The 26,683-nt window shown below is 44.6% G+C and overlaps 1 long non-coding RNA gene across 1 annotated transcript; it reads right to left on the bottom strand.

Moving 5' to 3' along the window:
* Nucleotides 1-1,778: 1,778 nt before the first annotated feature.
* LOC116440969 lies at nt 1,779-9,583 on the bottom strand. Its single transcript, XR_004238821.1, has 5 exons — nt 9,305-9,583; nt 8,414-8,571; nt 6,090-6,179; nt 5,432-5,526; nt 1,779-4,781 (listed from the first exon to the last, which is right to left on the bottom strand). It is a non-coding gene; the product is annotated as an uncharacterized LOC116440969 (long non-coding RNA).
* Nucleotides 9,584-26,683: the final 17,100 nt, after the last annotated feature.

Raw genomic sequence — 26,683 nt, 5'->3', positions numbered from 1 at the left:
AGAAAACACTGGCTTAAACTGACAGTCAGGATACAGCCTGACGCCTTGTTGGTCCGCATGGTGGCAGCAGTCTGATTAAATGATGGCTGCAGACCTCCTGAAGAGACAGATGTGGTTCTGTTGAAGCGGTGATCCTGTAGAAGGGTCTGGTCGTCCGGTGGTGTTCATGTTGCTCTCGTCCTCTGGGAATCCAGTAGGAAAGACTGGCTGTGGTGTTCCAAACCTCAGATTATATCCAGGTAGGGATGCTTGGTTCCTCCCCCTGGGCAGAGCATCTCACAATGGGATGATGTGATTTATGAGCCATGCAGTAAAGTGTTAATGGCCTATTAGCAGAAGGTATCTCCTGGAGGGAGTTATCAGGGATGAGTCATGAAGGAGATAAGGAACACTGCCCCACCCGCTTTAACAGTTTATGAAGATGGTGACAGAATACATACTTTTGGTTACACCTTACACTGTAACCTAAAACAAACACCTCTTCAGAGGGAAATCTCCCCTCTCCCCTCCTCACTGAATTCTCACTGCCAAAACCCAGCCTGAGTCCCAGCTCCCCTTCCCCTGTCTCAATCTCTTCAAGGAACTGGGCTTGAATTTTCCAATCCGGCAGGGTAATAATGCTGTTCTCCTTACTGTATATTAATTACAGTAATTGCTTTAGAAATAATTAAAAGGAATTAAAAGAATGAAGAGATGATAAAGAGCTGCCAGCTTGAACCAAGGGATACAATTTGCTTCAAGGGACCAACTTTAAAATGCACCAAATAAAACCACAATGATACTGCATTATTCTTTTAGATCAAGTTAGAGATAAATATTGAAGAATACAAAAGAATCTTTTGAACCCCAAAAACTCTTTTAAGATATATACAGGGCAGGGCTGTACTGCACCCCCAAACTAAGAAGAATTGGGAGAAAAGACAAACCCAGACTGAGATTCCTAGGAGATTGGTGCAGCTTTAGCCAGAAAAAACAATCCTTGGTCTGAACACACACCTGTGAATCCCAGGAACCTGTGACATCATAAATACCGTCATGGTCCTTTTTATTAAAAGCAGATTTCCATGGAGAATTAATGAAATACAGAGAATTCACCTGAAATGTAAAAGAACAGTTCCCCCAACACAGCAGGTTGCAGCATCCAAAAGAAAATGAACAGAAAGATTATGGACTGGGATCATCACCAATCCCAAATTACTCATGTGAAATACCATTCTGCTTTATTTTATAAATCACCACTTCTCTAAAAACCTTTCAATTTTACTTCAAATTCCTCAAGTTCCAAACTGCAGCCACCAAGATTTTACTACACCACGTCCATGGAGGGATACAGGAAAACACAAAGGGTATGGTTCTCTGGGAATGTGTCTTGGTTTTGGAGACAAAATTTTAGGAGGAAGCGCTCCAGAATGAGCGCCTCCTCCAAAGGGAAAAGGGCCTCCTGTAGATACAAAAATGCTGCTAGCAAGGATTTTCTTGCTATTTTCTAAGTCCATGAGAGACTTTTCTCTCTCACAGAAGAGGTAGCAGAGTAGGTAAACAACCAAGCCACCTGCAACCTTGAAAAGTCTTGTTTATGGTATAGTAGAGAAATATTTTGACAATGGATGTTTTGGGATTTCGGCCAATCACCCCCAAGGGGTGGCTGATCCTTTGTCCAATTAGACTATGAAGAAAAAAGTCTATAAAAGAGTTTGTAAAATACTTAAATAAATCAATCTTGCTGCACAATTCCTGCCTGCTGGATCTTCTCTCCTCCTCCTCCCTATGGCTGCGGGACATGGTGATATACTGTAGGAACCAGGCCTGCGGTAATAGCCTCCCCTTCTCCTCCACCAATGGGACAAATTGGTAACAACAAGTGAAAGTGGGAAAAAACTCAAACTGTTTATTAACACAAAACAAAACAGGGTAGAACAGAATAAAACAAAACTCAAAATACAACAAATTCCCAGAGAGGGAACAGCCACTCGGGCTTGGACCAGCCGGGGCCACCCTGTGGGCCCACTGGGGCCACCCGGCAGGCTCCCATGACCAGAGGGAAGGGAAGGGAGGCACGAGGCAAGGGGAGGGAAGGGAAAAAGAACAAAAAAAAACCAACACAACCTTTTTCCAGCTAGCCGGAACAAAAAAAAATGAAGAGCAGCACAGCGCTCCCAGCGCAATCCCTCCCGAGCCCCCACTGAGCCCCAGAGCCCCAGAGCCCGTTGGGCTGAGCCATTGAACCAAACCACATGCGGGTGCCATGGTTCCAGCCTCGCCCCCTGGATCCATCTTAAAGACAGAGTGTCCTTGGGCATTAAGCAGACAGTTAAGGAATAAAGCGGCCTCATAACATCACCCCAGGACAGAATACTCCTGAGGAAGCACACTGACCTAATCTGTGTCTACTGCCCAAAGAGAGATCTCTTCCAAACGGCTCCGGCTGCACTCAGTGCGTCCTGACGGTTCCCATGTTGACACACCACATCTTCTTCTGCCTGATGCCTTGAGAAGTATCCCTAAGGTGCCACCAAGAAAGGAGCCTCTTATGGACACAGAGTCTTGGGACTCAGGGGAGAAAAAAAGGAGTTTTCGGTATTTAGGATCTCCCACTCCATCAGCACTGATAGCAAACACAGCGGCCTCAGCAAGACACGGTGAGTCAGATCCTGTCTCACCTCGGCCTTTCCGCAGGTACAGTCTGATAGGGGGAGGAAAGACAATGGGCTAGAATGGACAGCCTACTTCCAGAAAATCATCATAATCCACAAACCATTAAGTAGAGCTGTAAGAACTGCCTGAGATGTTAATTTCTCTGCAGACTGAGAGCCCAGAGCGGCACTAAGGTGAAGTGCCATGAACAGACTATGGAAATCCCAGAAGTACAAGCTACTCGGCCAGTTCTATAAAACTGGGATATGACCATCTTCTGTCTCACCTGGTGGAGGAAGCAGGATCGATGATATTCCTTCCGATGGGTTTTTTGGGATCTGCAGCAAATGTGGCAGCTCCGTCTATCTGTGCCACCACCCAGTTTGTGGAAATGATTGCCATACAGGAGAAACAACCAAAACCCAGTTATTTTTCACAATCAGAACAGAAAAGCAGGGAAAAAGGACACAGGGACACTCCAGGTGTCCATTACTGTGGGAGCAAGCCTCTCCAAACCAATGGGAGCAGAGACTGAGCAACAAAGCCATTGGGACCAAATCGCTGGGCTTTGTAAGAAAAACAGTGAGTTTTACCTTGGCAATAAAACCCAGTTGATGTTCACCTCATCAGCCAGGTGCAGCACCATCCACAGGAAGCTGGCCAGGTGCACCTGCCTGGCAGAGAGCTCCCCCCCTTTCCTAGGAATCCATGCAGTACAGGGCCACGGCACTAGCCATGATCAGCAGTGTCTACCTGGTAAAGAGCAGGCAGGGCTCTAAGTCTTGGTTCCAATCCCAAGTTGCCTCCACAGGTCTCCTGGGAGCTTGGAAATCATCAGCACTGTTTCTACAGTTATAAATTGAGCTTCAAAGTTGCTCCTCAGGCTGGCACTGAGGAACCATTAATTCCCTGTGTTTGTACAGCCACATCAGCTGGAGCCAGTCACTGGCACCCAGAATTCCAGCAGGAAGACGTGCTGCTGACACCTGACTGTCCATGGAACAAGCTACTTCCCTGGAGAAGCCAAAGGCTAATCCTATGTGGGAACAAAGTCCATGAAATCAGTGTAATTACTGTGACTCAGCCATCATGGCCAAGGCCTGATCCAGCACCTGGGTCTGGTGATCAGTGTTAAAGTCCTGGCAGAGGCTGCATTGTCTAGGACATCACTGCCAGACAGGCCATACCTGCAAAATCAGGGAAAATAAAGGAATGAAACTTGAGTGACAACTTCATCCACATGAGTTAGCCAGGAGCTTTGCCAAAAGACTGGAATAAAAACTCACATCCCTGGGAGAGATAAAAACCGATGGAAAAAATGCAACATGTGGTGATGAAGAGAAAATGGAATGACTGGAACCATTTTAAATGGATAAGAAGAAACAGCCTCATGTGATACTAGGGGAGGTTTAGATTAGATACTAGGAAGTCTCTTAGTGGAAAGGCTGTCCATCCCTGGCAAGCTGCCCAGGGCAATGAGGGAGGTCCCATCCCTGGAGGGATTTAAAGCAGTGTTGATGTGGCACTTGGGGACACGGGACAGAGGCGGCCTTGGCAGCTCTGGGGGAGTGGCTGGGCACTGTGATCTCAGAGGGTTTCTCCAACCTGAACAATTCCATTATTCCAAGGACACTGTATGTGGCCAGCACAGACACACCTGTGCCTGCTGCAAACATCATTTCACTTCCTCTCCTTTGCTTGCTTGCCAAATATTCCCTGGTGACAGGGAACATGGGAGCACTCCTTGCTGCAGGAGAAGCCAGCAGGATTAGATGAAATTCCTTTCAGAAAGAGCTAACAGGATCCAGCCAGTACTGTCCCCAACTGCTTGGGAACCTCCCATTCCCTTCCAGTAGCAAAAGAGAGGGAAATCACCTCGTGCTGAGGAGCAATGACATGAGAGCTATGGGGACAGACTGGCAGAGATGGGAGAAAAAGATCAACACCAGTGGTATGCAAAGGGAGCACCTGCCAAATCAACCTCCAGGAACTGTGGAAAACATCTTCCAACTGAGTAGTGAGTCAATATATTCCTGTCCTCCAATCACAGACCTTTCAGCCACAGCCAGGAGCTGCTCTGGATGGAAGGTCCCCTCCAAGTCCATGGATGTGGCTTTTCCCTCGCCACCCTCGCGGTCCATGGGGAGCTAAAGGAGAAGAAAAGGAATGAAAAGGGAATAAAGTATCCATAAATACAGCAGATATTGCCACATGCCCTTACAAAAAATAATATCCCAAGTTATTATGATTAAAGTCCCATTTAGCAGGCAAAAGCAAGAGGAGAGATTCCTGGTTCCCATCTCCAACACCTTCTTTGTAGTACCTGTCACCCCAGAGTGCCAGGACAAGGGGAAATGACTTCACACTGACAGAGGGCAGGGATAGATGGGGTATTGGGAAGAAATTATTCCCTATGAAGGTGCTGAAGCCCTGGCAAAAGCTGCCCAGAGAAGCTGTGGCTGTTCCATCCCTGGCAGTGCTCAAGGCCAGGTTGGATGGGGCTCGGAGCAACCAGGTCTAGTGGAAGGTGCCCCTGCCCATGGAACTGTATGGTCCCTTCTAACCCAAACTATCCCAGGATTCCATGATTCCACACAAGAGAACAGGTGCTCAGCTTTGAGCTAGGAAGTTTAGGGAGTCAACAAAATTATCAAATTAAGTCCAAGCCTCTAATATTTTATGGAATAGCAACCTCTAGAGAGTAAACACTTTGAAAGTCAAGGAAAGTGCCCAAATTAGCAAATATCCCAAAGCCGTGGTTTCTGAATACTGGATTGTAATTAAGTGAACCACCCACCTGACAGGCAACTGCCTGGCTGTGACACAGCTGAGTCTTCCCAGTATAGAATTCCCTGCATAATAACTTTGTTATGGACCCCATTTCTGTTTTTCCTGAGGAGAAAATAACAATAATGACGAATAATAAAAATTAAAAGGTCGCATGCTAAAGGTATAGATAGATACATACATACATACATAGATGTATATATACACCACATATAAAATATTACATTTATAGTGAAACACTTAATTTGGCTGAAAGTTTCAAAACTGATTGGGAAAAGTGGTTGTCATCCTGAGGGTTGTTCAAGCTGTAGATAAGAAGTTCAGGTATGTTTCTGAAGATGCTGAAGAGCTGAAATTACTTGTTTTAATTTTTGGATTACCACAGCACTGGGGAGATGATGATACCTGGTTTTGTTTTCCCTAAATATGTCAGGGACTTAAATAAACCAGAAACATCCAAAAATGGACAGCTCTTATGCATCATAACTAAAAGGGTTAAAAATATTTCTGCAGCTTTTAAAATAAAAGCAGTTATTCAAGAGAGTCCTAGAGGTCTTTCATCGAACAACAACTTGTCTTACGTTGTTCCATGCAAGGATCATGTTCATGGGAAAACCCCACCCAAATAACTGAGCTTCAGCAGGAAAGAGAAATAATAAAATGCTGACCTTCAAGCAGTTTATCGAGCTCTTTGGAGCCAGTGGTGATCTGGATGATCTCTGACCATTGCTAGTGGAATTCTGTGGCTGTGGTGAAACCTGTGGGAATTAGTTTGGCTGCCTCAGCCTGAGGGAAAACCAAACTCATCATTGCCAGGAGAGTTCATGCCATTCATTAACCCCCCCGTAATTATTATTTCCTGCCTTGTGGAGAGGCACCTGTATCATTCCATGCAGATTTTACTTTATAGACCTTCCTTGAGTTAGTACCTCTGAACATAACTGAAATTCTGCTCTGAGAAAAAGCTCCAATATCCCTTTTGTCTGTTTTATGGAAATACTCTCCCCTTGAACTCATCTCTTCTCTTCCCTGAGCTTCAGGGACTTGCTGGTCCTGGGATTTCATCAGGAGAGCACTGAGTAGGTGGGATACCCAGCCTGAATAACTGTAGAAAGGCACGTCCAACCCTGGAGCAGACAGGCTGGAATGTTGTCTGAGTACACCACAGCCCCAAGCATCAGCTGTCTGGAGATGCTCTGGATTGCACTTCACAGCCTCAGTCAATCCCCACATGGGAAAGCCAAGTGTTTTTTCCTCCTCTGAGAGAGGAAAACACACGATAGCAAGGGGTCTCCCAGCTGACCTGGTACTCATGGGCAGCTGTATCACTGAACAGGATCTTCCATTGTGTCTCTCGGTGCTTCTGGAAAATACTGCAAGCCTTGTGGGTCTGGGGTTTAAAAGCTACTTTTGGGTCAGCAAAAAGATCTTTGGCTGGGATAATTCACTGAATTCACTGATAGATCCTGAAATCTGTTTCAAAGTGCATAAAAACCCAAAGGAAAAGATGCTGAGCACACAGGAGTTCAAGGTGCTTCGGGCACAGGTTCCCTGAACCACATGGAAATGATCCCAAGCCTGGCTTTGGGCTGCCCCCCCTGCACATTGCATTCTCAGAGCAGCCCCAGAAGGCCAGGGAGAAAGGAATGGGTGTTGGAGGCCCTCTGGGAACCCCCAGCCCTACTTCCAGTGAGAAATGACACTGTCGGTGCCTGCAGCCCTGTGCTGGTTTGGCCAAATTTAGAAATATATCCTCTGAGAGAAGGCAGGTTACAAACCACCCCTCCCTCACCAGGTTTGGGGAAAAAAGAAACTTCTTCCTTGAAGGAAAGAGAAAGAGATAAAAACTATTTATTTAACAAACACACGGGAGAAGGATAATACTGCTAAATAATAAAATCTTTCACTGTGGAGAAAAACCTGGAAAAATGTTTGAGTCTTCCCTTTGGTCTCCCTCCTCCTCAGAGCTGGGACTTGGCCCAGGGCCAGGCCCTCAGTGCTCGGTGGAAAGTCCTCCCGATGTGTTCTGATATTGAAGCAGTCCAGCAGAGAAGACGGGGAAAAAAATTGGAGTCCCAGGAAAACAAAGTTCAGCTCTCTGGAGGAAAAGGAGCTGAAAAACTGGCTGAAAGCTGGCTGGAGAGAAAGCAAGCCAGGTGCTTCCCTCCGCTCTGGCTCTCCTGCCACCACTGAATGCAGAGAGCCATCTCTATCTCTGTGTCCTCGAAAAACATGAAAACAAACTGCAAAACTGCTTTGAAAGTTTGTTGGGTTTTTTCTCTCCCCCCTCTCAGGCTCAGTTTAGAGGCATAGAAAGGCATAAAACTAATTTCTGGGCATAGAGCAGTGATAGGGAATACAACATCAAGTCACCCCAAGACAAGCCCTCACCCCATTTCATGTCGCTCAGTGGGTGGTTCTTGATGTGGCACCTGGGGACATGAGTTGGGGGTGGCCCAGCAGTCCTGGGGCAGCAGTTGGACCTGATGGTCTCATAGAGCTTCCCCAGCCTCAGGGATTCCATGGGACGCCCAGGGACTGTCCCAGCTGCACAGGCAGGCACAGGAAGCTCTTACACAGAATAAATTGCCATGAGCCAGAGCACTCCAGGCCATTCTTGAGAGTGTGCAGAGAGCAGGAAAAGACACGGTTACAGCACTGATCCTGCTCCACACTTTGCTGGCGGGGCATGAACACCATTTCATCCTGATCCTGAGAGCTCCAAGGAAAAGAATTATTGAGGCAGCACTGAAGATGCCGCTTTCCTGACACTCCTGTCCCAGAACCACGGCCCAGCAGGTTTCTGTGGGAATCTTTATTATTTGTGTAGTTCAGAAGCTGCACATCCCTAAAGCATTCCCTTGGGAACATGACGCTTCCCACAGGCATTTTATACTTCAGTGTGCACTTTCAGCACATTGAGACAGTTTAAATCAGAATGAGGTCACTTGGTGACAGCACAGCATTAGATCAGGAACATCAGGAGACTCACCAGACAACATTCACTCTCCATGGGCTCTCCATTCCCATCGCTCCAGCTGCAGCATCTTCATTTCTCACAGTTCTGTTTCAAGGACTCCTCTCAGGAAATGGATCTCACTGCTCGCTGCTCAATACCCTTGAGCAAATCCTCAAGGGAATTTTAACTCCCTACAAACAGCAGGAATGACCAGGGACAGCTGCTGTCATAGGAAAAGCGGAGGATTGTGATGATCAGACACCTTTCCCTGTGAAGGCTTCAGTTCCCACCTCCATCCCTGATCAGCTCTGCCTCAGTCCCACCCACTCACTCCAAAATGGCTCCATGGGGTTTAACTCCAGTTCTTTGGATCTGCCCATCCCCACCGCTCTGGCAGGCAGCACTGACAGCACAGCAGGGGAACACATGAACAGGTACAGGCAAGGGCACACCAACGCCACCAGGTCCTGCAGCACAGCTTCTTCTGCTTCAGGGCCTCCCTTTTTTGGTACAGATTCACTGGAATTTAACCTCTGTGAGAGCCTAATAATAAGAGAAAGGCTGCAAAAAGTGCTTCGATGTTACGACTGCTCAACACCTGAAAGGGTTCAAAAGTGCTTTTTCATTATGACTGCTCTAAACCTGAAAAACTCCAAAAATGCCTCGTCATTTTGTCTGCTTATCATTATACGGGCGGTTTGGACTGTGGGTAGCCCGCCTTGAGGCCCATAAAAAGGAAGGCAAAACTGGTGTAAGTCAGAGGGAAAAGCGAGGGGCGGAGTCCCTGACCTTTGTCTTTCCCCCCCACCACCACCATCGCCTGCTTCGAGACACTCTGAGACCTCCTGGAGCTGACACTGCCCCCCTGAGGAGAACCCCCCTGGACCAAAGTCACGAGTCGCAAGTGAGTTGTGGAACCCCTACCCTGCTCCTGCGTCCCGTGGTGAGAGCACTGCGAGTGGACCAAAGCTCGGCTGCAATGACCAGGCACCACGCCTGCAACTCGGTAGGACAGGCGGCCGCATTCATGCCAAACTACTCCCGAGATCAGAGAAGGCAGATAAGATGCTTCAAACGACAGAAGAAAAAAAAGGGCAAAAACTGCTTCACTCCCCCCACTCCATCTTGGCAGCACTAAAGGTAGCACAGTGTGGTGGTGACCTATCCTATGCTTTTCTTTTTAAGTAACCTTGGCTTTTTCTAACTTTTCTCTACTTTTCTCTTTCCTTCTCTTTGCCCCCTTTACTATTAAATAAAATACATCAATTTTTTGGCATCAACATTTAATCTTGCTTGGTTTTAATCTCGTTTCTGGGAATATTTTGAACCTTCTAAGTTCTTTCCAGTTTATGCAGAGAGAGTGAGCTTTCTTTGCTTTTCTGGATTTAAACTGGATCATAACAACCTCGTAAAAAGCATCTGGCAAGACTTAAAATTAACCCAGAAGTTCCAGTGCATCACTGCATCACTGGGATTCCAGCTACTGAATGAGCTATGAGAAGCAGTGAAGAAACTGGGACCTCACAGGTGTTACGAATGGGAGGGGCTGCAAAGGTTGGCTTTTGTATGGTTAAAAGTGAGTTAGTTTTTAATGGATTATTATACTGTTGATCAATGTTAATGAAGTTGTAAATCAGTTTAAATAGTTATTAGGTGTCATGAGTTGGGGTGGGAATTTTCTAGAATATGGGTGTAAACCTCATTATCATAAAGGAATAAGTCCAGGAACACCATTGGGCAATTGACGATCCAGTAAGAAGACCCCTGGATGACATCGAGCCAACCAGTGAGCCAGTGAGAAGGCCCTAGAAACCAGCGAGCCAACCATGATAGCTCCAGAAGGCGGGGCCATGGGAGGGAATTCTCCGAACTTTGGGGTATAAAACATAACCTCCCCAGCTGTGGGGTGTGCCTCTGACCGAACTGATCTCTGATCAAGCGCCCAGCGCTGTTACCCTTTACTTTGTGTTTGGGGCAGACCGCCCATTTGAGGTCTCTAATTGTCATTCTTTTGTTCAATAAATTTTCAGAAAGTTTCATCTGTGAGCAGCGTTTCTCACACAGGTAAATCAGGAGCCGCTGTTCAGCCAACAGCAGTGGCAATAAAGGTACTGAGTCAGGACCTCACCAAAACTACATTAAAAGAAATGCCAACACCTTGAAAATCATCTTGCTCAGCCCAGAGTCCATCCAGCACTCACAGAGAGCTGCTGGGAGGCAAAATTCTCCCTGCTCCTTCTGCCTGGGAAACCCTGCTTGCAGCTCCTGCCCCCGCACCTCTCACCTGCATCATTATCCTTTTCCTGTGTCTTTGTTAAATAAATAGTTTTTATCTCTTTCACTTTCCTTTGAGGAAAATTTTTTTTTCCTGAACCTGGTGGGGGAGGGATGGTTGTAACCTGCCTTCTCTCAGAGGATATATTTCTAAATTTGGCCAAACCGGAACAGAGGGTTAAAAAAACTTTCTGTAAAGAGGCCATCTTTGATGTGGCATCATGAGACTTCCACCCTTTTTTGCCATCTTGGATTCTGGCAGAAACCACTTCTGCCTAAGCCACCATCTCTTGAATGGTACTATAAAATACACCCACTCCTCAGAAGGGCGTCTATTCCACTGCTTGAACCAAAGTCCGACTCCAAAAATAACCATGCCTTTGCACCATCCATGTCTCCAAACTGTAAATCGCCCCTTGAAATCATGCTGAATTCAGGGTTACAGTTGCAGTTATGGTTATGGTTAGATTACGGTTAGATTAGGGTTTGGGTTGGGTTAGGGTTAAGGTTAGGATTAGGGTTAGGGTTAGAGTTAAGTTTAGGGTTTGGGTTAGGGTTGGGGTTATGGGTTAGGGTTAGGGTTTGTTGGCTGTTAGTTAGTTTGTTAGTTAGTTGTCACATAAACAAAAACAGGACTTTGGTTAAAGTCTACACTCGAGTTTCTGAAGAGGGTTTTCTCAGTGTACTAATTTATCTCTTCAAGTCGTGTTTTCATGCCTGTGAATCATGTGCCTGAATTAGTAATCTTTTATTTTGAAGGTTCCTGCCCATATTCTTGAAACTACATGATGATAACTGATGCCCACAATTTTCATGTCAGATTTAATTTTTTTTTTTTTTCCCTTTATGCATGTCACAAATTCCATCCACCCTTCTTTTACAGCCTCCGAGGGGGTTCTTCGTACAAATGTGGGTTCCTGCAAGCAGCTGCATGTTCCTGCATGACTGTGCCTTGGGCAGAGACCTACTGATAATTGAGAGTTTATTCCATGTGTAGTATTTATAAAGTAGGGTAAATAATTTGCATGGCTTGTGCATGCCAGCCACATGCTTAAATAAGCTACTCTATTGCTACTTATAGCAAAAGCAGAATTGATCTACGTTGCAATTACAGTGAGTGGTTAAGAAAATCACACAGGGTGTTGCTGAGTTATTTGATTTCTGTTGTCCACGTCAGGCAGGAGACCGGAATTTTAACCCTTTGTTTTTCCTTTTCAAGATGACTGCCCTTAGTGTTGGACCATTTTTGTTTGGATGTCCAAATCCCTCTCTGTCTCTTACTCTTCTTCATTTTTCCTTCCTTGAATAATTTTTGGTTAAAAAAAGCTTAGTAACCGTACATTTTGCCTGATACAGGAAGGTGGAAAGTACTTTGAGATTTTGGAAGCAGGAAGACAATTTCTTGCCCTTTGTTGTTATGATAAAGTGTAGAGCAAAAAAAAACCTGTTAGGAACATTCAGTTCTATTAATTTAACAACTGCACGGGTCACAACACATATTAAAGGGCCAGACTTATACACAGCTTTAAAATTTTGAAGCCATTTTAAATAAACAGTTGAAAATATAATCATATAATTTTATTATATTGAAAGCCTAGATGGATTTGAGGGATCAGGAAGACGAGAATATGGGTCACTATATATTATATATTGCAGTGGAAGTATGGTTTTAATTTCACTCACAGCCTTACATCTGTTCCTTTTGGAGGTGCTTTCATTTAGTTAGAGTGGAATGTGTTGAAATTCTGAAAAGTCATGATTGAAAAGTCATTCAGTCCTTTTACGGACTAATCGGATTTATTGATGTATTCAGCAACCTGATCCTGTGGTCGGGAGTCCAGACCAATAGGACCAGGCTGTTTTCACTCAACCAAATAAATGGTCAAGCTTCTGCTGATGGCAGTAGGAAGACAACCAGATCCAAAAATTGGATTAGTTATTTTTTCTGTATAAATGTGGAAAATTGATTTTATTTTTTTATCTATGGAAAAAGGCAGGGATTAAACAATTCCTTAAATGCTCAATAATGTTTGAGTACCCATCTGACCTACACAATATTATTTCCAAACTTTCTGGTACATGCTCATATAAGACCCCTTGCTTGCTTGCTTGCTTGGGGTTTTTTACTTATTTTACACTTTTTTAAAGTTCTTTGTCAGGTTTCAGTATGGAAATCTTAGAAAAATTATTAGACCATTTCAGCTCAGTATAAATATGTAAATAGAACTGCTAGCTAAAAAAAAAAGGGTTGGTATTACCGCAGGCCTGAGCCCTAGGGTATATCACCGTGTCCCGCAGCCATAGGGAGAGGAGGAGAGAAGATCCAGCAGGCAGGAATTGTGCAGCAAGATTGATTTATTTAATTATTTTACAAACTCTTTTATAGACTTTTTTCTTCATAGTCTAATTGGACAAAGGACCAGCCACCCCTTGGGGTGATTGGCTAAAATCCTAAAACATCCATTGTCAAAATATTTTTCTACTATACATAAACAAGATTTTTCAAGGTTGCAGGTGGCTTGGTTGTTTACATTCCCTGCTACGTCTTCTGCGTGAGAGAAAAGCCTCTCACGGACTTAGAAAATAGCAAGAAAATCCTTGCTAGCAGCATTTTTGTATCTACAGGTTGGTCTACATTTGTGTGGGTGAAGGGAAAAAATGTGATGCTTACTCCTCTCCTTTGTTTGTATTTGATCTTGGATGTTATTATTTGTTGAAATCTTTGCTTAAATGTGATGTTTTAATTTTCTCTTAACTCCTGTTTTTACTTGTAGTAAAATGTGTTTTAGCTTGACTTTATAAAGCTCAGTCACATACTTCTGCTATAGAAGTAAGCAAGCATCTGTGGTCTGCAAATACTGATTTTGTTAGCAAGTGGAGCACTTAATGGTTCTTTGAGCTTCTCTCTTTACTTCTATTTCAATATGATAAAACCAAAATATATGCTTCAAGGTTTCCATTTGTGGAGGTACTTTTTATGTACTTGCAGTTAATATACCTGAAGACCCAGTTTGTGATATTCACCCTATCTTATATGACCTCTGTAGAAGCACCTGCTTCTGGTGGACCTTAACAAGCACCTTTTTCCCATGAGAAAGTGCATACCAAAAATCATCTGCAGCCATAAATACCTACATGAGAATGTTTCAATTAAGTGTCCCAGAACACTGTGCCGCTAAGGTTCTGTGGGATGTGTGAGAGTGTCTGAGATAGAAGTGCAAGAAACATCTGCTCTACCATTTATTTGCATGGCTGGTTAGTCTCCTAATCACTGGCTGCATAGTTTGATCCTAAAGCTGTACACCGAAAAACATATAAATATTGGTGTATGCTTAATAAAGCAATTCTGTCGACTTAGAACAGGGTCCGTGTTTCTTCCAATCGCTACAAGTGGCACCCGCACAGGAACACAAACAATGAAGGGACACAAACAGTGAATCTCTGGTAGCGATGCCGAATTCAAACCAAGCTGTGTGGCAGGGGATCCCTGACCCTCGTCTCTACCCACTGGACAGGTGAGACTGCGAACACGGAACTATGGGATAGTCTACATCCCACGAGCATAAGCTTTATTTAGAAATTTTACGTAGAATTTTAAGAGAACAGGGATTTAACACCCCGACAGTTAAGTTAGCTGCTTTATTTGTATGGTTGAATAGCAATTCGAATGTATTCCCTGCACATGGTTCCTACAACACTGAAGTGTGGGAAAAGGTAGGAGCTGCATTAGAAGCACAGAAAAGACAAGGATGACCGACCACTGACAATATGTTAGTTACATGGAAAACTGTATATATTGCTTTAAAAACTTTGCAGCCCGCTGAGCAGGTTTGTGAACGCCCTGTAACAGACATTTTTTATTTGGAGACTGCTTCACATGTCACCCATGCCTACACAGAAGTGCCTCCTGAACTGGCAGATGATTACTCTCAGGGCCTGGCGATCTTTTTGATCCTGGCCCTACCAATCCTGAGAAAAAGCCTGATCTTTAATCCTTCCTGAAAAAAAAAGCGAAGTATTTCTGGATTAGATAGCCTGAAGCTCCTTTTCCCCCTCTTCTCACTATTACTGCTTAGACTAAGACGTTCCACAGGCTTTCCGTTTTTGCTGGATTTCACTAGGGCAGAATATTTCACCTGGAGATCCCATATTTTGTATACTTTATCTCTTTTCTGATGTTACAGGCTACAACCATTTTCAATCCAAATCTCTGAAAGGAAAACTCACTAGCTTGAAGTTGGAGGACTATCTTTTACAGGAACCACATTGTTTTCTGAGGCTGTTCCAGAATTAAAATTTTTTCTTCTGTGTGCTGACTGCTAACATCATTGGAGTCACAGGCCTACAAATAAACTGTGAACTTGATAACATCAACATTGAAACCATAGGGTAAAATTTATATTTTCTGTATGTAGCCCCATTGTTCAAAGAGCTGAGGATGTTGGAGCCAGTCCAGCAAAGTATTTCGAGGATGCCCACAGTTGTTTAGGTAGCCTAGTGGCCTTGAAAGGGATAAGGTAATTAAGGCAAACCAGCTAATGCAAAAATAATTACAGACCAACACACATAGTTCTTTCTATTAGTCCCTGGAATATACCTGTTTTTGTAGATTCCCATAGAAGTCAGGAAAGTAGCATTTATTGCATGATTTCCAGGCCATCACTGCAGTCATAAAATGCAGGGTGCCCTCTAGCCAGGCACCCTGGATCTTCCTTTGTTGCCTGAGATTGGAACTTGTTATTGATTTAAAAGACTGCTTTTCTACTATCCTTTTACATCCTGATGATCAGGAGTATTTTGACTTTTCTGACCCATGCGTCAATATCATTGGACAGTGCTCCCTCAGAGGATAATAAATAACCATACTATTTATCTGCTTTTTGTGGCCAATGCCCTGGCCCCTGTGGGGGCTCAGTATCCTCAGAGCATCATATATCATTATGTGGACGATATTTTAGTTTGTGGACAGGATGGTTCATATTTGCAAGATACTATTCAGCATCTTAATACTCAGCATGGGTTGCAGGTGGCCCCTGAAAAATTCAATAGATCCCTCCTTGGAAATATTTAGGATACTAACAAAATGCGAAACTACAGCAATTAACTTTGAAGCCTGATGTCAAAACATTGAATGATTTACAAGTTACTAGGAGCAATTAAGTGGGTAAGACTCATACTAGATTTAGCCACTTGTCAATTAAAGCATTTGTTTGCTCACTTGAAAGAAGACCCTGACTTTCCCACCAACATTATCTGTAGAAGATAGTCAAGAATTAGATATAATTACCTCATGAATCTCCACTTGAACAGCAGACAGAATTTTGCCACCTTTACAAGTTTGCTTCTTTTTATTCCCTACTGCACTATACCCCACAGCCTTAATAAGATAATTTAATAGGGACATGGAATGATCTACTTAGAATGGATTGGGGTTTTTTTACCAAATACACCTAAGAAAACTGTCACTACTGTGACAGAGTTCTGTGCATGTTTAATTAAGAGGTGCAGAACTCACATCATGCAACTGATGGGATATGATCTAGAGGTTATTCATTTACCACTGTCTCTTGACAAGTTATGAGTATTTGTTACAAAATTCAGATATTTTTCATACAGCATTAGCAGATTTTGTGGGACAGACTTTCTTTCTCTTTGCCTTCAGACAAACTGTTGCAGAAATGTTGTTCACTTGCCTTTAACACTACAAACTGTGTGCCACAGCCCTATTCCTGATGCATATAATGTTTTTTATTGACAGAGCAGGTGTCTCGGTTTGAGACAAATTTAGGAGGAAACGTCCTGAAATGAACGTCTTTCCTAAAGGAAAGGCAGGTTTTGGCACTCCCTCCCCCACCGATATGAAAGGAATTTTCTTGGATGAAAGTGAAAAAAACTATTTATTTAACAAACAAAGTGCCCACAGGGCATGGGGAAAGAAGTTAATAACTGTTCAGGTATTAAACCTCCTTGATGTGGAGAAAGCTGGTGGATTTAGAGTTCCTTCTGTAGCTGGCTTGTCCCCTCCCGAGGTCCGAGGCCAGGATGCGGCGTCCCCACAGCCTCCATGCCGGTCCACAGGGTCCGGTGATCTGGTTCTCAGATCACAACCAGGCTGAACAACTCCAGAAGAAGAAGAAGTTATCGGAGGATTCCGGTATGTCAGTATGCAATCTTGGGAAAAAACTTCTTGCCTCAGCTAACAAGCCAGATAAAAGCAGGAATGAAACTCTCTCCCACTGTGAGCAGAGCCAAGCAACACGAGGGAGTGTGTGTGAGTCCTAGAACACAAACCGCGCTGAAGAATTCGCCCAGCTTCTTTCCCTGCTTTCCTTGGACCCAGCTTACAGCTGCGGGACCCATTTCTGGGCATAAAGCAGATGATGGGGAATACAGTATTATCATAAAATCACCCCAAGGTAGCAGGACACACAGCAAAGGCAGTCATTACATGGCAAGAAGATCATGAATGGAAATGGAAATATCAAACAGGTGGTTCCACTTAACAGGTTGAACTTCGTGCAGCAGTACTAGCTTTAACGGTTTTTACACAAGAAGCAGTCAATATGATTGGTGATTCTGAATATGTTGTTTATGTCATAATGTGAATACACAGGGCCTTTATAAAGTCAATTAGCTGAAAGATACTGTTTAATGTTAACTCATATGCCTTCCTATGGTTGTTTGCAGTTTGTTCATGTTACAATTGATTATTTAGTTAAAAATAAATTACAAAGCCAAACTGGCTGCTTTAGAAACTTTCACATAACCTTTTGTAGTTATCTGCAAGAAATGTATCATTTTAAGAAACTTTCCCACCTGATATTGATAGAGGCTTGTTTGTAGGATATTTTAGGGAAAACCCTCCCAGTCAAGACCCTCCTAGGCTCTGGCCAAGCCCTGTCCCCAGCTGGTCAGGAAGTATGCCATCAGACCCAGGTATTTCTGCCCTAAAAATGTAATCAAGTCACTTTTTCTTTCTGATTTTGACTTCTAAAGGCTGGACCCCCTCTCAGGATGAATTCAGAAACCTTACCCGGGAAAGGTTCTCCAGGTGCTTGCTGTAAAATGGGGCTCCCCAGCAATTGCAGACCGTGGGTTATAGTAAAGTATTTAGGCAATAGATTATATATCTTTCTAAATCACTGTCCTTTCTCTTGTGCACTAATGATTACATGTACTACCTTGCTTATTTTTGCTTGGTGCTAAAGCTGAGCATTTAGTAAGCTTATTGTTTTATTACAGGTATTGTTTTACTTTTGTGTTGCCTTAATGTTCATAGTAAGAGAAACGCATGTTATTAAAACAAAAAGGGGGAATATGACCCCTCAAGAACAATTACATAATGCAAGATTTGCACTAAGTTTTTTGAATGCAGATCATCAATCTTGATCCCCAGTAGAGCAGTACAGCTCTTAAGGTTTGTGTGTGCGGAACCAATTTCCAAAATTTTTGTGCAAAGGCAAGGCCCAGCTGATTTGCTAACCTGGGGGAGAGGATATGCTTGTGTTCTATCCCCTGCAGGTCCATTGTGAGTACCAGCTAAAGCTGTCAAACTGTACCGTGAGCTGAAAAGATGCCAGGCAGAATCCTGCATAGGAGATGATCAAGTTGAAGCTGACCAACCCCTCAACAGGGAAGAAGATGGAGAGAAGATGGAGTGATCTCAAGGCTCTGGATGCTGACGCACTAGAATGATGCAATGTGTGGGGGCAGAACCCACTGCCGCAAATACCTTCTTGGCCTACATGGCCATTGTATCGGCTAACTCGAAAGTAAGACCTTTGCTTTATGTTTCGCTGTTTAGCTCTTGTGTTATGGGTGTCAACATACAAATCTACTGGGCTCCTGTTTATGACCCTCTGGTGTTTCGTCCAGTAACCTGGTGGGACCTGGAAATTCCCATTTCTAATAACAACTCTAAAATACTAGGAGGGGAATAGCTCCCTCCGAGTCATTAACTAATGGGACAGATTGGCTGTTAGTTGAAGGAAATCAAACTTTTGGAGCAGATTCCTACCCTCTATGCTTAACTTCTCGTAATGACAGTACCTGCACCCCTTTCACATTGCACATGTGTTTGGTAAAAATTCATACTGGCAAGAGAACAACCTTACAAGCAATCAAAATTCCAGGGTTTAACACATCACATAACCCTGTAAACACCACCACAGCGCCAAATAATATTCCCATACGTTAGCTTAGAGCCCTCTCACCTTCAGTGCATATTAAATGGTCTCCATGTAGGATGGAAAACCCGGAGCAACATCGGACACGCTCCCTTAATATATCAGTATCAGAATGGGGCCTGCAAGCTCATTTTATCTGTAACAATGCCAGACTTGATATAAATGGCTCCTGCTCAGCAAATATTAGCTGGAGGAATGCAGGACTCTCAGGGTCTGTCACACAGATCCATGATGCCAATGGTGAATCTCCTCCTCACATAGTTCAATGGTGATTAATGCTCCCCTTCCTTCCTCCATGGATATGGGCTTTGAGTTATTCTCATGTGTCATGTACATGTTGGATGAATGCCACTTATATCAAAACTCTTGACACAATGATCTGCACCACACATCCTTATGCAATTTTATTAATAACAAATATGGCAGTTGAATCTTGTAACCAATCATATTGCATCACAGCTATCAACCCTATGTACACCTCCTGCATCGCCCCTGAAAATACAACTGAAAGGAATTTTACATATCCCTTACTCCTATGTCGGCATGCAGAACTATGGATTCCTGTGACTCTTACATGGAATGGGAAGGACAATCAGGATTTGTGTATCTAAAATGCTTGTTTTTCAAGGAATCCAAATGAACTAAGAGATTTGTTGCTTGGCTTATTGCTTTTATAGTATCTGCTATTATTATTTTAGCTTCATCTACTATTGCTATTGCTGCTTTAATGGAATCAGTAAAAACAGCCCATGAAGTTAGTCCTGCAAAGAGTAATTTACAGAGCAGTTACAAATGTAGGAAGTGATTGATCAACAAATACTGGCGCACTTAGATGCCCTTGAGGCTGCTCTGCTATAGGTAGGAGAAAAACAAGATGCCGTAAATACTCAATTACTCCTTCATTGTGATTGGCAGCACACCAATGCTAACGTGTGTTACCCCTGTAGAATGGAGCAGTTCTGAAATTTCTTGGTATAAGGTGAAGGCTCATTTACAGGGCGCATTTTCTACAAATATGGATAAAAACATAAATGCATTAAGTGATAGCCTTAGAAAACAATCTCAAAAACTGCAAACCATGTCTGCACAGTTTCTATGATACACTTGCTAGTGACTTTACCTGGCTTAATCAAAAAACTTGGTTTAAGGGTCTAGATTTACACATATGGCTGTTTGGCACTTTGGGGATAGGTCTCTTTCTTATTCTCCTTACAGGATTTCTCCGTCTCTGGCAACTGTTTCAAGTCAGCAAAAAGGCAGATGCAAACATGATGGCTGCTCTCGTGATCGATTCCTCCTTAAAAAAATAAGGGGGAGAGGTAGAAACACCTGCTTCTGGTGGACCTTAACAAGCACCTTTTTCCCATGAGAAAGTGCATACCAAAAATCATCTGCAGCCATAAATACCTACATGAGAATGTTTCAATTAAGCATCCCAGACCACTGTGCCACTAAGGTTCTGTGGGATGTGTGAGAGGGTCCGAGATAAAAGTGCAAGAAACATCTGCTCTACCATTTATTTGCATGGCTGGTTAGTCTCCTAATCACTGGCTGCATAGTTTGATCCTAAAGTTGTACACCAAAAAACCATACAAATACTGGTGTATGCTTAATAAAGCAATTCTGTCGACTTAGAACAGGGTCCATGTTTTTTCCAATCGCTACAGCCTCAAGGGGCAGCTCCAGAAAATGGGAGTGTCCTTGGAGTTCTGTGGTACATGCGGCAGCCTGTGAAGGTCCTTCAGATACTTCAGTGTCTGAAACGGTGCTTGGAACATGGACTTTGTAACATCAATAATTTCCTGAGTTTCATGAGAAAAGAACAAGTTTGTAAACACCCAAATGCCTTTTAGGAACTCTAACATTTTTTTAAGTACTGTTGCAATTAATTTTTTTTTGTAGTGGACAACACGGATCATATTAAGTTATGACTTAGACATTCCAAATAAATACAGGTTCAAGGATGGTATGTGCCTGTTCCAACATATTGAAGAACCTGCAACATTACTACATCTAATTTTGTTCTTCTGGGGATTGAAAAAAAAAAAATTACTCACTTGGTGATTTTTGTTTGCCTTTCTGCATGGAAGTGTCTCTGGCTTCCTTTTGAACATTTGAAAATAGTGGTACTCTCAGTGTTGTGACTCCTAGCATTACGTTCCATTTCCTGGTACACAGAATCATGATTTCCTGTGCCAGTGTTTCTGGTTTCATCTTGCATTCCAGGAACTTGCAGTGTTCAATGTTTGCAGTATTTCATTGTTACGTGACATCTTGAGATGCGTATGTTGCAATACATAGAAGCCGTTTTATAAACTAATTATCACCTGCCTTAAAAAACAAAGGTGTTAGGAAAAATGTTCTCTTGGCTTGTTCCTCTCTTCATATTGGTGATAAATCTCAACAATGCAGATAGATTTAATCCTGAAGGTTCTTTATGTCTTCTTTTGGTTTTTGATGGGGTTTTTCCCCTCTTCTGTCCTCATAGTGCTTAAAACAATTCTCCAAAATTAGTGTTGCTACTACTGGATTATTAAAAAGACTATGCAAAGAATTGTGCTAATTATTTAACTGTGACACATTGGTGGTTTTAAGCAAGAAATTTGTGCCTTTAAAATTGTCTTGTTTACTAAATATTCTTTGAAACTCCTGGTCCTATGGTTAACCTAGCCATATCACTACAGATTGCTTAGCAACTTTTGTTTTGTGCGCTGCAATTGAACTGTATTTGCCTTTGATCTAAATTTTTTTCCTCTTCAAGAAAAATTCTGGCCTTTTTTCTGTAGGGCTTTTTTCCCTCCTTTCATTTCTGCCAACCAGCTAAATGTACCAGAAGTAGCTGTTTCAGGAACCTTAGTCCATCTCAGTAGGGTTGTCTTCTGATTTTGAGGTTTAAGAACTCCTTGCTCAGTGACTGATTCTACTTAGGATATAGATCCATTGGATGATAGATGTAAAGTGGGCTTTTTGTTTGCTTGTTTGGTTGGTGTTCTGAATGCTTAAAGTACTAGAACTCAACACATATCATCTTGTTACAAAGCAGTTTCTTAACTGTGTATGACAGACCAAAGGAGAGACTGTGTAATTTGATGAACTGGCAAAAGGTATGCCTCACTGTTGATATGTTGGAGGAGAGTTTTGAAAAAAAAAAAATCTCATACATTTCAGATTTGTCCTACACATCCTTCCTAACTTTGAAGCCGGGTCAGATTTGCACATTTCAATTTTCAATTTATGTTGCTTCTAGTGTTTTTGGGAATTTCTCATTCTGTAGTCCTTGGTGGCTTTATATACTTTTGATGAGTCCTTCCTAGCTGTGGTGAGTCTCCAATTCTCTTCCATACAGTAGGCCAGGACTGACCCGTTCCCCGAGTGGTTTGGAAACTTCAGTGTGTAACATGTTACATATATCAAACTAGGAACATTCTTCAGGAGTCCAGGTGTAGGTCGAAGATGGAAGCATCTGTGTTACCCAGACTCAGGGGTCAGAATGAAGTGCTGTTGGGGTTTTAGTTTAGTCCTAGGTTTTTTTTCTGATAAAGGAATTTCCCCCTCCCCCTCCCCGCCCCATATATATTGCTAAGGGAACAAATCGCTGAGTGTTTGAGAAATAACAAAGGACCTGGCTGCTCTTTTTGTTTCACCTGGGGGTGTGGGAAGTTCAATCTCGGCGTTCGGAGAGAGAAGTTGCTGGTTCTTTTTCGGCCGTTTTTTCTTTCTGCGGAGAAAGATCCCAGGATCCCCGACCCACCTTCCCTGCCCCGCTGGAGGCCGGGCTGTGGCCGCCCTGCCCCGCCATTGCTTCGAGTCTTCGCTACATTGTAGCCGTGCTCGCCCTGCCTGCCCAGACCTCCGGGGGATTCTCCGTTTCGATACATTGCATCTGCCACCCGGGATTTGTGCTCATCCCTGCCGCTCCAGCCTGCCGTTCCAGCCTGCCGTTCCCAAGGGTCCGGCCAGACACCGGGGCCAGCTGCCCAGGAGTTTGTGAAGCCTTAGTTCTATCCTTCCCCAGGACCCCAGGCCACCAGTGCCACGTGCTCCCTGAGCTCGCTCCGGAGCACTCCCTGCAGCCACGGGGAAACCATCGCACCTGCCCTGTTCAACAGGAGTCGCCAGCGCCCCTGCCGGCTGCGAGCGGAACTGCACCCGAGGGGAAAGGGCCTGACAGCCAAGAAGGCTGGGACTGGGTTTGTGATTGTTTGCTGTTACTGCCATAGTTATTGTTGTTTGTTTGACTGGTTCTATATATAATAGTAAAGAACTGGTATTCCTATTTCCCACATCTTTGCCTGAAAGCCCCCTTGATTTCAAAATTATAATAACTCAGAGGGAAGGGGGTTGCATCTGCCATTCCAAGGGAGGCTTCTGCCTTCCTTAGCAGACACCTGTCTTTCAAACCAAGACAAATCTTGGCGCCCAACCGTGGGGCCTGAGGGCACTAAGAGAGAGAGGTGAAAAAGGAACAAAAGTTCCTGGATAACTTAATTTCGCGTGCTGGATATAGGAACCTTGCTAGGCAGCACTATGTGGTCTATTTTACCCTGGTTTGGGTGGCACGTGGTCGTGGCTATATTCTTCCCCTTTGCAGCTCCTTACCTAAAAGTGAGTCCTCTGACTAAGGCTACCATTGCTGTTATCCAGTTTGCACTATGGGTCGAGATGGTGTGGAATTCATGGGTTTTTAACTTCCTTTGGAATGTGGGCACGTGGATAAACGGCTATCACACACTGAGTGCATGTTTTTGGGGTTGTGTTAAAAATGGTACCTTCTGTGAGGAAATGACACCGGGGAAGTTTTCTCCCAACACCTCAACCAGTTCTTTGGGCCCACCCCACCAATTTTCAAAGGGTTTAGATTCCCTCTGAGTACTAACCAACTGGTGCTGTTAGGCCTACTCTATTTAGCACTCAGGGGTAAGTTGAGATTGGCTTGGATAACTACCCAGACACTGGCCCCAGAGACTAGAGATCCTACCCCAGAGCCTGATCCTGCCCCAGAACCCGACACGGCCCCAGACACTAGAGATCCTGCCCCACAGCCTGACCCTGCCCCACAGCCTGATACCGCCCAGCAGCCCACCTCAGAAATGGACTACCCGAACTGGGTGGGGGTACTGGTGAAGGGGATGCAGGAGATGCACCAGGAGATATGCCAGGAGATGGGCCAGGTGCGCCAGGGGATATGCCAGGAGATGGGTCAGGTGCACCAGGGGATATGTCAATTGCTAAGGGAATACACCTCCTCAGCTAGTGAAAAACCCTCTCCCTGCCCCAAAGAGGGTGAGTCCGATGGTGCAGCAGTGGAACCCACGGATGTTACAACCGTCCAGGTTTCAGCTGAACCACAAGGACAACCACAGCCAGCAGCAGTCGCCCTTGTGCAAAGGAGGAAGTGTAAGACCAAATCAGTACGACCAGTTAATGATGATGAGGAACCAGGGCCCTCGCAACCAGCAGGAGAGCCAGAGCCAGAAATCATCACTGAGTCCCTGTCGTACAACAGTCTCTGTGATATGCGAAAAGACATTGTGTGAAGGGGGTGTGAGCCTTATACAACTTGGCTGCTTCAGGTTTGGGACCTTATGGGCATAGGTGTGCAACTGGATAGTGGTGAGGCAAGGTATCTGGGATCGTTGACCCAGGACCCAGGTGTGGACCAGACATTCGTGAGGGAGCCAGGACCCCTTTCTCTCTGGGAGCGGCTCTTAGTGAGTGTGAGAGAAAGGTTCATTCACAAAGACAGAATGCAGGAGTACCATCATAGAATGCAGTGGAAGACACTCTAAGAAGGGATCCAGCAGCTAAGAGAAGTGGCAGTATTAGAGGTATTCTTTGGGAGGGATGGACAGCATGATAATGACCCTGATAAGGTCAAGTGCACAGGACAGATGATGTGGAACCTGGCAAGGCTAGGGCCATCACAATACACCACCTTCATTGCAACGATTGATGCTGACAATACCTGAGAAACAGTGGGCTCTGTTGCCAACAGGCTCAGGAATTATGACAGCATGGTCAATGGCCCGCTGAAAGCTCATGTCTCTGCTGTGGTCCAGGACCTCAAAGAGGAGATGAAGGAGATGAAGGAGGAGATGAGGGAGGAGATGAGGAACGTCAGTGCAAGTCACAGGCCCCCAAGTCAGAGCCTGTCGTCCCCCTGCTAGAGAGAGTGGGTACACCCCACGAGCTGAGCTGTGGTTTTTTCTGTGCGAGCATGGGGAAGACATGAGAAGGTGGGATGGGAAACCCACCTCTGTCCTGGCAGCGCGGGTGCGTGAACTCAAGGAGGGAGGCACTAACCGAGGGGGTTCTGCTAAGGTGAAAGTAGCCTCAGCCTCCTGTGACTGAGCTGCCAGGTATTACAGAAGGGAGGATGATATGTCAGATCCCCTTGAAGGTCCATCAAGCATGTACGCCCAGGGAAAGAATGATAACCAAGGCTAGAGGGGCCCTGCCTCTAGCCAGGAGGAGGCACAGGAGAACCGGGTTTTCTGGACGGTGTGGATCCGATGGCCTGGCACATCAGAGCCACAAAAATATGATGCATTGGTTGATACTGGGGCACAGTGTACTTTAATGCCATCGGGACATGTGGGGGCAGAACCTGTATCCATTGCTGGGGTGACTGGGGGATCACAGCAGTTGACCCTTTTGGAAGCTAAGTGAGCCTGACTGGGAAGGAGTGGCAAAAGCATCCGATTGTGACTGGCCCAGAGGCCCCGTACATTCTGGGCATAGATTTCCTCTGGAATGGCTACTACAAAGACCTGAAAGGACTCAGGTGGGCATTTGGGATTGCTGCTGTAGAGGCAGAGGGCATTAGGCAATTAACACCCTGCCTGGACTATCAGAGAATCCTTCTGCAGTTGGGCTCCTGAAAGTGGAAGAGCAATGAGTGCCAATTACCACCTCGACAGTGCACCGCCGGCAGTATCGAACAAATCGAGATGCTGTGATCCCCATCCACAAGATGATCCGTGAGCTGGAAAGCCAAGGTGGCAGTATTAGAGGTACTCTTTGGGAGGAATGGACAGCATGATAATGACCCCGATAAGGTCAAGTGCACAGGATAGATGATGTGGAACCTGGCAAAGCTAGGGCCACCGCAATACACCACCTTCATTGCAACAATTGATGCTGACAATAACCGAGAAACAGCAAGACCCACTCACCCTTCAACAGCCCCATCTGGCCTGTGCACAAGTCTGATGGGGAATGGAGATTGACTGTGGACTATCGTGCCTTGAATGAAGTGACTCCACTGCTGAGCGCTGCTGTGCCGGACACGTTGGAGCTCCAGTATGAGCTGGAGTCCAAAGCAGAGAAGTCGTACGCCACTATTGACATTGCTAATGCATTTTTCTCCATTCCTGTGGCAGCAGACTGCAGGCCTCAGTTTGCCTTCACCTGGAGGGGCGTGCAGTACACCTGGAACCGACTGCCCCAGGGGTGGAAGCACAGTCCCACCACCTGCCATGGACTGATCCAGGCTGCACTGGAAAAGGGTGAAGCTCCAGAACATCTGCAGTACATTGATGACATCATTGTGTGGGGGAACACAGCAACAGAAGTGTTTGAGAAAGGAGAGAGAATAATCCAAATTCTCCTGGAAGCTGGTTTCGCCATCAAGAAGAGCATAGTTGTTGGGGTTTTAGTTTAGTTTTAGTTTTTTTTCCTGTTAAAGGAATTTTCTCCCATATGCGTGTTGCTAGGAGACAAATAGCTGTACTTCAGAAAGACAAAAAGGGGGGTGGGGCGGGCCTGGCTACTCCTTTGTCTACACCTGGGTGTGGGGTCAGTTCGCTCTGAGCATCCGGAGAGAGTAGCTGCAGAGAAAGGA

The sequence above is a fragment of the Corvus moneduloides genome, chromosome 1 (assembly GCF_009650955.1).
Source record: "Corvus moneduloides isolate bCorMon1 chromosome 1, bCorMon1.pri, whole genome shotgun sequence".
NCBI classification, from domain to species: domain Eukaryota; kingdom Metazoa; phylum Chordata; class Aves; order Passeriformes; family Corvidae; genus Corvus; species Corvus moneduloides.
Note: the sequence above shows the minus strand (reverse complement) of the source record. Positions and strands in the feature narration are given on the sequence as shown.